Source organism: Osmia bicornis, chromosome 3 (genome assembly GCF_907164935.1).
Source record: "Osmia bicornis bicornis chromosome 3, iOsmBic2.1, whole genome shotgun sequence".
In the NCBI taxonomy this organism is placed as follows: domain Eukaryota; kingdom Metazoa; phylum Arthropoda; class Insecta; order Hymenoptera; family Megachilidae; genus Osmia; species Osmia bicornis.
In genome coordinates this window covers 8,125,689-8,131,688 of record NC_060218.1, presented here as the reverse complement: position 1 = coordinate 8,131,688, position 6,000 = coordinate 8,125,689, and the positions used below count along the sequence as shown (strand labels likewise).

Sequence of the window (6,000 nt, the reverse complement as noted above, 5' to 3'; positions counted from 1 at the left end):
GACTACGACCAATCGTACCCGCATTCCTTTCGCTATTATTCTTTCCATCTCTGCACAGTACGAGTGAATAACTTTTTAAAATTCCCCGAGGAGAAGGTAATACCTGCACGACCCACGTTCGCCTGTTCTTGTCCTCGTTTTATGGTGTACGTTTTACCTTTGAAATTCTGGACAGCCAGGAACGTTAGAAGCTCTTTTTGTTGCTTTGATACCAACCCCTGTTGCCTTGCACGTGGCATGCCTTTTTTCCTCAACGTCGTATAGGTAACAAGTTTCCCTCAGATATTCGATATCATCGATATAACGGCTGCATATTTTCTCTATAATATTTTCAATCGTACGTACGATCGTTATTAATCCTCTTCTCAATGGCACCCCCGAAAAACTCGTTTCAGTCTCGCCTCGAAACACACGATACCAGTTCCCATTAAACATTATCCTGGTCATGGTCGGCGCCAGGAGGGTCCAGTAACCCAGATAACGGGCTTGACTTTGCCGGTTCCCTATCAGCCTGTTTTCGGCCCCCAAAATAGAGAAGGATACAAGCCAAAGATTCCGCCCGTTGCGTGCGCGACTTCATCCCCTACCGTTTCCCCTTTCTCCTTCCTATTCTCTAACACGTATTCTCTCTCTATCGCACGAGCAACCCTCGAAAGCCATCCACCACCCTCTGGTGCCGCGTTCCGCGCACTCGTGTCCGGGGGTGGTAGATCGTCCTGGCGCAGCCAGTGGCCGCGCGTCTTTCGCGATTGTCGGACCGCGCGTACGAATAACGGGAAGGTGTTCTCGATCGCGTGCTCGTTTCAAGAGAAACCGGACGTCCTCTTCGGGAATCCCTATCCTTACATCCAAATAATCGAACAGTGATCTGACAGTGTCCATCGACGGGATCGACCTAGTGAAAAATTTTACCAACCCTCTTTAATTAACCGGGTCACATTACTATAGGGATGTTATAACCAGTATTTATAATTAACGAAACTGGAAGTACGGATTGTTCAGACGTTTTTATAGTGTATAAAGAATTGAAAGGGCTGATCATGAGGACATGATAAAATTTCTTTCTAAAAGGAACAGCTAATCTTTCTCCAAAGAAAATTTTCCACGTGTGTTTTACATCCTTCATGTTCTTCCTCCGATTCGTTTCGAACGCGAAAAGGTCGACGATCGAACGCGAGTTTCCGGTGTCGTAGTATGATGACGGGTCACGGGTTAATGAGAGCTCGGACGAGATAATGTCGCGTAATGGTTATGTAAGGTTGAACATTGCCGATGAATAGTGGGCACCATAACGAGCGGTGTAATTAACTTATTCGATGGGAATAATTATCGAACGTAGCCTATCAATTTAAAAGAGTGATACGTTCCACTGTGAAGATTCGAGTGGATGTTGGATGTGGAAAGCATGCTACGGAGGACAAGCATCGTGCGGTGAACTATAGTGTTCTGGTGTTCCAAATGACGACGGGGTGGTTCCAGTGAAAGAGACGGAGTGACGCGTATCCAAGGAACTCGTTTTCCTTTTTCCCGGACCGTGAATGTTCCCAGATATTCGTCGGATAAAAAGGAAACGTGGTGAGTATATAAAGCAGGGTACACAATAAACGAGCAAGCGAGAACAAACGTTCCATTCTGTTCGAGCTGACGTTTGCTGTGCGTTCATATCCTCAGGAATTATATTTAATCGAGTTAGCATTTCTTTGTTCGCTCAACTTTGCCCAGGCTTGGTCAACAAGAATAGGTTTTAAAAAATAAAAAAATAAAAATATGGCGACCAACACCATGGTTCTAATAATAAATCTGTGATGAATTTCTTTGGAAGGTTTAATTGTCGTTGATCATCTCCATCAAATTGCCGACAGGATACACACGTGTTGTGATTCAATCATCATCAGATGCTTTTGTGTACAGTATCCTATGTGCTCTGCTCATTCGCTCGATGTGTACGCAGCTTAAGAGATACAGTGACCGGGGAAGGAAGTTTTTCGCGGTAATTTATGAACAAGGGAAGAACGATGGTCTGTCTGGCACGCATCCAAAGACGGTTCCACAGTGTTCCAGCAATATTTTCTAACCGTTCAATGACTAATCCGAGTGTCGAACGGTGAGTTACACCTGACAGACGGTGATTAGCGAGTTTTCCAGCGAACGATTGCCGGAATTAGCGGTGTTCACGGTTCGAGTACGGTTTACAGAGATACGAGTGGAATACCGATTCGTTTCCAATCAGCTATCAACTGAACGCTCATCGAACCGTATTACGTATAAGGATTAACTTTATTACAAATAATTGCTGCAGAATATTATCGAATATCCATTGACTACGTTATTGTACTCTTTGTAAATCTGGAAAATCATTTTTTTTCTTTAACAACTGGATTTCTACAAAATATTTCTGCACATACATCGATCAGTTCCATTCCACAATGAATTACGCGAATTTTAACCGCAAGAAATTAGTTTTCAAATTACTCAAGATCGGTGTTCCGAATCGTTTCGTTCGAATACTTGGTGATACAAACGTGGTTCTATTGCGCGATTCACCCGCTACTATGTTCGCAAGTCGGCGACGAGTGTCGATCGATTTAATTAAACCAGACCGTCGTTCGTTTTTCGTCCACGAATAGTGGATACTACAAAGAGTACAGGACATTTGGTGATCGCCATTCCGTGTCCGTTCGATTTGTATCAAGAGAGTCATGCGATGGAACGTCGACTTTTTAACCAGACCAACTTTATCTCTATCCCACTGTCTCTCTTTCTCTGTCGGCGAACAAGCCGATTTCTCAGGCTTCCACGCAAGCAAAGTGGGTTTCGCCGGGGACGAGACACCCCGAAGAATAACGATTACAGTGCTACTGTAACTACGTTTTTAACAGTGCTGTCCTCTATTCCCCGTTAAAATTGTTTTTCTTTTTTTTTATCGCGATCTATCATAGGGACGTACACTTTTTCTTCGCGAACTTTGCAGAGGAACGGTTAATACCGTTTAAGAGTTTCGGGTGTAAAGCTGAGTCCTGTAAGAAAATATTCTTCAAAGTTTCGCAGGAAAAGTTTGTTACACGGTCCGCTTCTGATTTTGATGAAATTTTGCTAAAAATTTCTTTTCATTAATGGATATTGAAAAAATTTCTAGTTACTTGAGTGGAGGATAATTATAAATGAAATCATCTCTCATAATTTGAAAAATCATCCGATTATTCCGAAATATCTATAGAACTCATTCTTTCCAAGTGGACGTACCATCCCGATGTATTCTGTCTCGTAATACTTGCAGGGTCGTAAGAAACGAGGATTGGAATTCGTCGAGGGAGAAAAATATCCTCCGTTGACTGACGTAAACAAGGAAATTGGTTGTTTCTTGTGACTACGATTCCGTTCAATTTTGTCCTTTCACTTTAACGTAATTTTGAAAAATGTATCGCATTTCATAGTTTGTTATAGAATGGATTACTTAGGTCAGACATGGACGAAGATGGAATGTTTTCTTTTTTTCAAATTCATGAAGATTTCTTTCCGTTCGGTCTATTTCACCTTTTTATGTTCGGAGTATGCAATCTTCGTGAAATGGAAACGTATCACGTTCGAAAGAAGTTATGTAATTCGATTCAGTTGTATCATCGCACGCACTGCGATACAGATTTCCAAAGTTTCAAAATTGTTTAAGGTTCGATTTGTCCAATATTTCAATTGAGATTGCAAGCTGATAAAACTTTTCAGCAAGAAATGGAGGTAAATAATGTTCACGACACTCGGTTCTATTCGAGGCTCATAAATACGGCGGTGGAGCGAAAACAAGGGGTTCCATTCAATAGTTCCGTTTCCCCATTGAATCTAACACCCTCTCCGTCATTAATTCATTAGCGGTAACCAGGTAACGTGCACGATCGCATGAGTTACAATCATATTTCGTGGCTACAACTCCAGTCGTTAGTATCGATTATTATTTCACCTAGAATTTTCAATCTCACTCGTATTAAGTTCAATGAGAAACAACGAAAATAAATTAAATCAATTTAAAAAGAAAGAAAATATTTAGAGCTTTTGAACTTAAACTGTGTCGAAATAGAAAGCATTATCATTGTTAGCTTCATTAGCGATCCAAAGATGCAGTGATACTGATAATTAATACTTGATTTAATTACACAAGAGCTTTAACCATCATTAACCAAATTCACTGAACATAATACCCTCGTAATTATCTATAACATCCAAAATTTCGTTAGTAGAATATACATTTCTAAGAATGAAAATAATAATAGTGGTTGTAATTGCTCTCCAAAGTTTCATACTCAAATCAATTGAACTATTGTACAGAGAAGCGAAATGGAACGGATAGAAATATAAAACTTCTATAAATAATCAATTCCAGCACTTACGAGTATCATGGATCGTAATCCAGGTCCAGTAGAATACCATTTCCAGAGTCTCATCCTGAAAGACAGTTTGCTGGAAGGAAATAGCATCGATGGATCAGGGTGGATCGTAAAACTGATGAACGTTTCGCGATGCCCGGCAAAGATCGTGGGGTGGAGTTCGAATAAAGAGGAGAGGAAATGAGTCTCTGCGACATGGTAACCGACGAAAAATAAAGGAGAAAAAGAATCGTGTAACAGGGACACGACTACGTAATCAAGCAGCGCGCTTAAGGCAGGCCGAGGAGAAACGGCGAACAAACACGAGCTAGGGGTAAAGTTACCCCTTGGTAAATTGGGTTAGCTTAAATCCGTTTACGTTAACTCTAATAGCGGAAGCGTGAGCTGCATGTGGCATCGACACCGAACTCGTACGTCGCTTGAGAGCCCCTTTTATACATCCTACCTTTCTATCGATCAACTTTGATCGTAGCTAGCAAGATTTTTGCTGACAACCTAGATTCGGCCGAAATTTACGTAATTACATAGCGGCATCCCTAAAATAAATAATTCCACGAAATCACATCGAGAATCGTTCAGAATTAAGGTAGAAATCTAAAGTTCATTAATATTTAATTAAATATTTGAATTATATTAAATGTAAAATTGAGTGTACCCTAAATTTTACATAATTTTTACCCTTAAAATCCCATATAATTACTCTGAATTTGAACCTCGTGAAAAACCACCTCGTTTCCATTCGTTTCGCGGTTAAAAAGGTGAAATTGTTGGCGCGGAATTCTTTTTCGTTGCTAACTGTTTCACGAACGAAATAGCAATCTTTCCCTGTACAGAATCAAATAATTCTCCGCAGCAATACCACGTCCGGATCGTTTCGCGTCCGTACGCGAACACTATCTTACATCGTTTCCGATGGTCGCCTCGTTTTTCGCGGTGAGAATTCCACCCCAAGTGATTTATGTGCAAGACCATGCACGGTCGAAGGGTTTCCATTAAACTGATGGCGTCCATTAGCTCTCACCGACAACTTGTACACACGCAGAAGATGGACGTAAAGTCCATTCGCGATGTCCGCGAAATTATAGCGGATAGGTGATGACGTGCATTCGATCTGACTACCTTCCTCCTATCTTTGCATAATGATGGAAACTGTGTACGTAGCGGGTATTGAAACATGGCCGACAGTTTTCAACGATTGATGTTTTAATGAGAATGTCGGACGTGCTTTCACGTTTCACCAAATTTCCACGCTTGCTTCTGATGGTTTTAATATCGCAAAACGGCTTCGACTGGAAAAACACGATAGCGCGATAAAGTTTGTTGGGATTTTATATCGGATCCACGGGAAAAGCTTCGGTGAATTACGATGTAATTAGAAGATTGTACTTGTTTGATATTATAATTAGAGTGGTGATGCGAGAGCAAAAAGGGTCAGATTAAATTGTATAACACGATTTTAATATATTTGAATAATTACAAGGCTTACTAAACTAACTTTGGCAATTTAAGGTATTTGTTCGGACAAGTAGTTAAATGTAATGTGTATTGTTTGAATATGTTTCTTAATCTGAGTTTTGTTTATAATTTTGCTTATAAGGTAAACTTCTGATTGGTCGCAAGAATT

General features: G+C 40.6%; 1 protein-coding gene across 2 annotated transcripts in view; it reads left to right on the top strand.

The window, feature by feature from the left end:
* Nucleotides 1-722: 722 nt before the first annotated feature.
* Nucleotides 723-6,000, top strand: part of LOC114876731 (glutamate receptor ionotropic, kainate 2) — a 98,780-nt gene continuing 93,502 nt past the window's right edge. For both annotated transcript variants that reach the window (XM_029188519.2, XM_046285114.1), the window contains exon 1: nt 723-1,575. The gene's annotated coding sequence lies outside the window, so the exon portion shown is untranslated. The remainder of the gene's footprint in view (nt 1,576-6,000) is intronic.